General features: G+C 31.9%; 1 long non-coding RNA gene across 1 annotated transcript; it reads right to left on the bottom strand.

Moving 5' to 3' along the window:
* Positions 1 to 3584: 3584 nt before the first annotated feature.
* LOC128011110 (uncharacterized) lies at positions 3585 to 5702 on the bottom strand. The gene is made up of 2 exons (XR_008182469.1): positions 5614 to 5702; positions 3585 to 5187 (listed from the first exon to the last, which is right to left on the bottom strand). It is a non-coding gene; the product is annotated as an uncharacterized LOC128011110 (long non-coding RNA).
* Positions 5703 to 8199: the final 2497 nt, after the last annotated feature.

The following is an 8199-nucleotide window of genomic DNA, read 5'->3' as shown; positions in this document are numbered from 1 at the left end:
GGATTGTTTAAATGTATTTATTTATTTTAAATGTTTTAAATTGTTGATTTAAATGTGTTTATACACGTATTTAAAATTATATATTTAGAATTATTTATTTATTTAAAAAATATATTTTTTAAGATTTTTTGCTTGTTGTTTTAAATGTTTTATTTTATTTATTGTTATTTACAACTATTAGGATTATTTAAGGTTGTTTAATTATTTATTAATTTAATTATTTTAAATATTTAATGTTTATTAATTCCTTTCTTTTCTTTCATTGTTTGCATTTATTTAAACTAAGATGGTTTGTTTGTTTACTATTACTCTTTTAAATAAACACAAAGAACCCCTGAAAGGTTACAAAAATAAAAAATACATTATACATAATTTGACAAATATAGATAGATAGATAGATAGATAGATAGATAGATAGATAGATAGATAGATAGATAGATAGATAGAAAGAAAATGATTTATTTTAACATGTAACATTTATTTTAACATTAAACATATTCAACATTTATTCACTTACTTAAATTTTTATATTAATTTATTATTTACATTTATTTATATAAAATAATTTTAGATGGAGCTGGTTTATTTATTTATTGTTGCTTTTATTTATTAATTTACGTATGTACTTATTTAAACTTTCCTTTCCATCAGTTTGTGAGTTTATCTCAGGACTGATGGGTTTGGTTCTTGGCTTACAACTCTTCTTAGTAATATTTTTCCCGTCTAAGTTTGAGAAAACACTGTCACGTCGCTCTCTGTCTCTCACACGTTCCCGTGGTCTCAGAGTTTGATGCAGTGGGGTCTCTGCAGGCCTGATGTTCAGATTGATGGACCTCATCGTGATGAAGTCTCGGCCTAAAACTGCAGGATTATTGCGTTCCAGCGGACCAAACCAACACATCCATCATGAGAGCCCTAAACACCCACACACCCGAGGAGCATCCCATCGCTCCGCTGCTGGATTACACCAGCGAATGAAGACGGAGAACTCCTCAAACCTGCAGATCAGCCGTTGAGAAACATCCAGCTCTGATGATTGCTGCACATTCAACGAGAAGATCATAATAAAACCACTCAAATTCACTTTGTTCTCATAAAGCTGAAATCTCTTCCACACTTGACAGCAATAACGTGTCCTTTATGAGACTTTTCGAAATAATATCTTATATAAAGTTGTTCTCACAAATCAGTCTCTTTTGAGTGCTTTATGTACAGCAATAACTTACTATTAAAGTAACTGATGGTTTCACATTAATTCTTATTTCATTTGCATTTAACATGTGTCTTTTCTTCTCCAGTGTCTTAACTTTGCAAATTAGAGTATTGCATTTATATTGCATCCTTCTCATGTACCTTTAATAACTTTTGACTTTACTGTTTGAGGTTAATCTCTTTTTTGCTCATAAAACCCCCCCTGCTTTTTTACTTCCATAAATATGTTTTTTAAATATTTTATATATATATATATATATATATGGGTGGGTGCGTGTTTGTGTGTGTGTGTATAAATAAATAAAGAAGATTTGACTCTGAATGTTATCATTACTAATCTGAGAGAAAAGGAGTTTTGTCTTTGAGAGCTTCAGTTGAGAGTGTTGTAAAGGTCTGTGATGCTAATAGCTTTCATTGAAGACAGTGTGACTCTGGAATTGAAAGGCTGGCTCAGATCCGCTGCTCACTGATTTTGCCCTCAGCTGACATTGGGAAGAGTTTTTAGGGTTGTGTGTCCTCTAATGACGCACGACAGACCCAGTGTGTGTTAATTAATGTTTCTTTCATGACTCTCTCTTGACTCATTATCACCAAAGACAGGAATTAAACTTCAGTGGGATTAATACACACCAGAGAAGAAAGACATGAAGAGATGCACGGTCTCAGTTGCTGCTTTGTCATCGTTAAATCACCTATTATTAGTTATATTATATGTAAATCTGTTTGTTTGTGTGTATGCATTGAACTAACCTGTTAATTTATGGCTAGTTATTCATTTGTGTCTGTTTCACATTGATCAAAACCCCGCTCCTTTTCTTTAATCAAAAAGGCAAAGCTGAAAATAAAGAACCAAAGTTTTTTGAAAGAACTCACTTGTTTTTAATAATATATTTTAAAATGATTATTTAACTATTATTGTAATATTATTTATTTGTTTAACTATTTATGATTATTTATTTATTCATTAATTTACCATTTAAAAATAATTAATTGTTTAAATATTTATTTAATTGTATTTTTTTTTCATTATTTACATTTATTTATTTACAATTATTTAAGACAATTAAATAATTAGCTATTTACCGAATGATTGATACTAGCTTATACCTTTTACGTAAAATAATAATTTTAGGACAACATATTGTACAACATATTTTATCATTACATTATTTTTATTATTCTATTTGTTAATATTACATTCAATTAATTAATTACAAATATTTGTTTATAATAATAACCGGTTCTATTATAGTTTTAGTTTTTGATATGTAAAAAACAACATATTGTATTTACATTTGATCATTATATTAAACTAAATTCATGTACATTACGTTACCATCACATTTTATTATTATACATAAAGAAAAAATAAAATGCAATCATTATATTGTTATATTCTGAATTCATCGTTTATTCATAATAATACATTTTAAACTTTTGTGTGCTTTGTGAGAGTGTGCATCGAAATAACATTCCTTGCAGCAAGTCCTTCATTTGCACAGACTGTGTGTGTTTTTGTTTTAATGCATGATCTCAGAAATCTTTACAGCCATAAAATGATGGAGATCTCCAGGTCCCGCATCTTATTAGAGAAATAAACAGCTTGATCCCCAGCAGAGAGAGTCTATGAATACTGAGGATCTCCAGGGCTGAAGATCCACCCAGATATTAAATCAAGAGCTCTGGCGCTCCTCAAGACAAATGTTAACAGCACTTTAGTGGAAAGCCATTACACTGTGCACCAACAACAGATGCAAACAATTTATGCAGTCATAAAAACCACCTGCTAGTTCTTCCTCTGGTCATTTCTTCACTTGAATCCAGCATCATAAATATGGCTTCAGACTCCAACAACGTGCTCGTTTCTTTACAGAGATTGTACTTGTGTGCATCAGCTCTCAAACATACACTGATAAAAACAACTTGTAGGATTTACTTGATAAAATCATTGTAACAATTTGCACTCAATTTTTCTTAGTAAATTTTACTGCTGTAATATCAAGTACAACTTACTTGCCAGTATCAAGTGAAATTTACTTAACTCTAAATGTAACATTTGTGAAGACATTAAGTAAATGTTACTTAATTATATTTAACTTAGCAGGTTCTATTTATTAAAAGTAATTAAGTAAATTTAATTTTAAAATGTGAAAATATCAAGTAAATTTTATAAATCTGTTATATTTACTGTTATGAATTAATTAAGTAGATTTTAGACTGTCCATTTAACATTTTTAATTACTTAGTTTAATGAATTTTTATTACTCACTATTATTATGTAACTGTTACATAATTTGTTTCAGTGTTACCAAATAAATGTAGTTATTTTCTCTGCATCAAATACTTTTCTCACAAATCACAAATAAATTCAATAAAGTTTAACAGTTTATTATGTCAACATTCACATATTCACATCAACTGATAAGTAGTTAAGGTACATTCAGTAACCTCTCGGATCATTTACAATAAGAATTAACTAACAATTTCCCCTAAAGAAAAGGAAAATCCATTTTACTCCATCCAACACATATCTGGGATTATATTTTCTCAAATAGGTGAAGGGATAGTTCACACAAAAATCTAAATTTATGTAATTAATAACTCACCCTCATGTCGTTCCAAACAAGTCCAAACCGTTTATCTTCGGGACACAGTTTAAGATATTTTAGATTTAGTCCGAGAGCTCTCAGTCCCTCCATTGAAACTGTGTGTACGGTATACTGTCCATGTCCAGAAAGATAAGAAAAACATCATCACAGTAGTCCATGTGACATCAGAGGGTCAGTTAGAATATTTTGAAGCATCGAAAATAGATTTTGGTCCAAAAATAACAAAAACTACGACTTTATTCAGCATTGTCTTCTCTTCCGTGTCTGTGTGAGAGAGAGTTTAAAAAAAAAAGCAGTTTGTGATATGAGTGGAAAAGGATCTGTGATATCCGGTTCGTGAACGAATCATTCGATGTAACTGGATCTTTTTGAACCAGTTCACCAAATCGAACTGAATCGTTTTAAACTGTTCGCGTCTCCAAAATGCATTAATTCACAAATGACTTAAGCTGTTAACTTTTTTAATGTGGCTGACACTCCCTCTGAGTTCAAACAAACCAATATCCCGGAGTAATTCATGTACTCAAACAGTAAACTGACTGAACTGCTGTGAAGAGAGAACTGAAGATGAACACCAAGCCAAGCCAGATAACAAACAGAAGACTGACTGATCAGTTAACAGCTTAAGTCATTTGATTTCATTTGGATTAATGTGTATTGGAAATGCGATCATTTCAAACGATTCAGTTCGATTTGGTGAACTGGTTCAAAAAGATCCAGTTACATCGAATTGATTTGTTCGCGAACCGGATATCACAAACTGCTTTGTTTTGAACTCTCTCACAACAGACCCGGAAGAGAAGACAATGATGAATAAAGTCGTAGTCTGAGAGCGGACTAAATCTAAAATATTTTAAACTGTGTTCTGAAGATAAATGGAGGTCTTACAGGTTTGGAACAACATGAGGGTAAGTTATTAATGACCTAATTTAGATTTTTGGGTGAACTAACCCTTTAATGCAATAACAACATTCAAACCGACACTAAGTGCTCTTTATGCTCTTAAAACCGTAACACATTAAAACATTTCAAGAAGTAAAAATTTGTCAAGAGTCTACCAACAGCTTTCGATTGTATAGCATGTACCATGTTGATAGCATTTAAGAGAGCAACTTCAACTATAAAGATTGTACTTTTGGGGACATCTTAACACCATCCAGGTCCAGGAAATGTTTCTGGAACACCTCAAAGGTGTAGCAGTGTTGGGGTGTATGCCAGGTTGAGGGCATAAATAAGCCCCATCAGCAGTGTGCAAGCTTTAACAGTACTGCCGCATGATGGACACATCGACTGGATCATCTTGATCAGCACCATGGATGACCAGTATCTTAAGGGTGTGTTCAGCGGCATCACTACAAGTGTCCTCCTGCATACAGTTTATAAAAAAGAAAGAACGCAATTCTATTAAGACACAAATACAAAAGAGATTCATTATCAATGCCGAACGAACATGCTCGCTAAAAATTACTTAACATAACTCACATTGTTAAATTCAGTATAATGTGTTTTACCTTGAGTCAACATAAGTAAAAAAGTTAGTAGAACATTGCGCAAGGCAGATGCAATTCACAGATTGTCCCCATAAAATGAATGTTGTGCGAAACCATACACTGTGTGGCTCTGCACCTTTACAGTGCCAGGAAACCCTTTTTAATATCCAGACTACGTTTAAGTTGTGACTGCACATAATTTGGAACATTGCTGAGTGGAAAATCTTCATGTTTGTGTCTTACTTTTTCACTTGCGCTTAAAAATGATTTTTATGACAAAAAAAAAAAAAATCATGCTTTACCAGGCAATCTTCAAAAAGCTCTTCTTTCTCACTGAGGGAGGTACAGGATAAGGCTGCGGATGACAGTTTCACGTCTGCTTTGGTACTGTGAACAGATTGATAATGTGTCAATACTGTGTGAATTACAAGCAGGAGGAGCTGTTCTGCATATATACCTGCATGCAGTTTGTCTTGTGTGCAGTATTCTGCAGATTTTAACAAGTTAAATTTAAGTTTTTAAAAATAAAATTATATATATATATATATATATATATATATATATATATATATATATATATATATATATATATATATATATATATATATTCCAATCCATTACAGTTTTATTACCTGTCAAAAACATGCATTTACTTATCTATTTGTCACATTTTTATATATTTTGTTAGACATTTTTTGAAAAGATTCCCTGGTGTGTAAGTTTGAGAAATAAGAGCAGCAATATTATAGTATTATTACAAATATTTCTACTTGCCTGTATGAGAATGTTGCCGTGTCAGACCAGATAGATATCGCAACGCACTCCTGTACTGTTCTTTTACCTGTTGAGAGAAACTAATTGTGTCATTGAGATCTCATTTACATTTAGTTTTATTTCCTTTTAATACAGCATTGAACTTGTTACGAGTTTGTGCCTGAAAATGAATTGGCATGGCAACGAGGCGGAGACGCTTGCCGCCCATTGCGTTCAAAGATAACGGTTCTTGCTTCAGCTCCTAGACTGAGATTCACATGGATGAAGCTACTGATGCTAACCTCCCTCACTTAACCCGTGAAAGGCTGTGGTCTAACGTTAGGATTTAAAAACATTACATTTTATTTTCATTAAGAAGATGAACGTACCTTCATACCGCTAGCTTATTAAAATAAAATGACTGAATTTATACAAGCACTTGCTGCTACACATCAATGTTTAACGTAATTAGTAGCCAAGTTCACCTGCCATCTGGTAACGTTACTGCATTTTTCCAAACGTTCCTTCTTTGATGCAGACTTTGATAAGCTACTTGCTGCGAAATTTTCAGTGGATTTAAAACGACTAACGTTAACGTTAGACACTTTTAAATAAGGCTAACATTAGATAGGACACACACAGGCAGACAGCACTTTAATGTTACGTTACATCGATTTCCTTACATAACGCATGACAGTTTGAATTTAATCACGGCCAGCTAACATTAAATTACTCTGAAGTTAACCAGACTGGGTGACTTTTTCTACAAGAACGCGGCTAACTACATTTAGTTTTGACTAACTATCAGTCTCAACTTTATAGAAGTGGATAAAGGCGGCGCTTAGCTAACGTTAACCTTATTGTGATTAAAACTTACGTTCAGATAATTTTGAACCGTAACGTCTATGCAATAATCAAACCATGAAAATGAACACATAGTTGTTTTCACAAAACTAAAGTAGAAAAGTCAAAACTTACCGAAGATAAGTCAGCCAAAAGTGACCGCCCAAACCAAACCAACCGTCTCTGCCACTGCCAGAAGGATCTTGTTTAAAAAAAAGAAAAAGAAAAAAAAAAGCGGATTCAAACGCACTTAGCTTTTCAGATTAACATTTACTTAGTATTTTTAGGTGAATGTGCTGTGACCATAAAACATTAAATAATACTTGTAAATATATAATACACTTTACTCTTTCTTCTCAGTTATGTTATTACATGAATAAATAGTGTAATTTTTACTTAAGATATTATAGTTCCAACTTAATCTTGATTTTACAATGTATAAATTACATTAATTAATGTAATAGATTTTACCACACCACAAAGTCATTATTTTCAGTGTACTGACTGAAGATGCACCACACATAAAGCCTGGACGTGTTGAGTTAATGATAGAAACATACTGAAATGCATGCATAGAAACCTAACTTTCTTTGATTAATTAAGCTACAGACTTGATCATAATGCACAATGTTTCCATCGAACATGTATTTTGAAATATTCCTGTGATTGACGGCTGTTGTGCTGCTCGTCCCTTCTGCGCGTTCACCGCTGGGGGGCGCGCGCGTCCGTTCCTCTGCAGCTCAGGATCAACTCGTGCTCGTGCTCTTTAACCAAAAGACAAAACTGAAGAAAGAAAGTTTTCCTGCAAGTCATTTGTATTTTTGACTCTTCTTCCTTTTCTGTTTCCTCTTCTTTCTTATAAAAATGATATTTCTACAAAATCGATATATTTATAGTAATATATTAAACAACCCCCCCACACACATATATACATATATTATATTTAATATAGTTTTTATATTGTTTTATTATACAACAATGCATATGCACACACACACACACACACATTTATACACACACATACACACATATATTTGTCTGTGTGTGTGTGTCTGAAAGAGCATAGGCATTGCTGTATACAAAACAATATAACATAATGTAACAATGTAACAAAACAATATATATAAATGCAACAGAATATGTAAATCGTTTAATAAAATTCATTTGAATAATTATATAATTACACACAAATTAGTATGTATTTATATACTTTATATAATTAAATATGTTTAAATGTAACCATTTATTTAGGAATATATAAAAAAACAAAAAACAAATGTAAAATAATTTAA

The sequence above is a fragment of the Carassius gibelio genome, chromosome B23, assembly GCF_023724105.1.
Source record: "Carassius gibelio isolate Cgi1373 ecotype wild population from Czech Republic chromosome B23, carGib1.2-hapl.c, whole genome shotgun sequence".
NCBI lineage: Eukaryota > Metazoa > Chordata > Actinopteri > Cypriniformes > Cyprinidae > Carassius > Carassius gibelio.
Note: the sequence above shows the minus strand (reverse complement) of the source record. Positions and strands in the feature narration are given on the sequence as shown.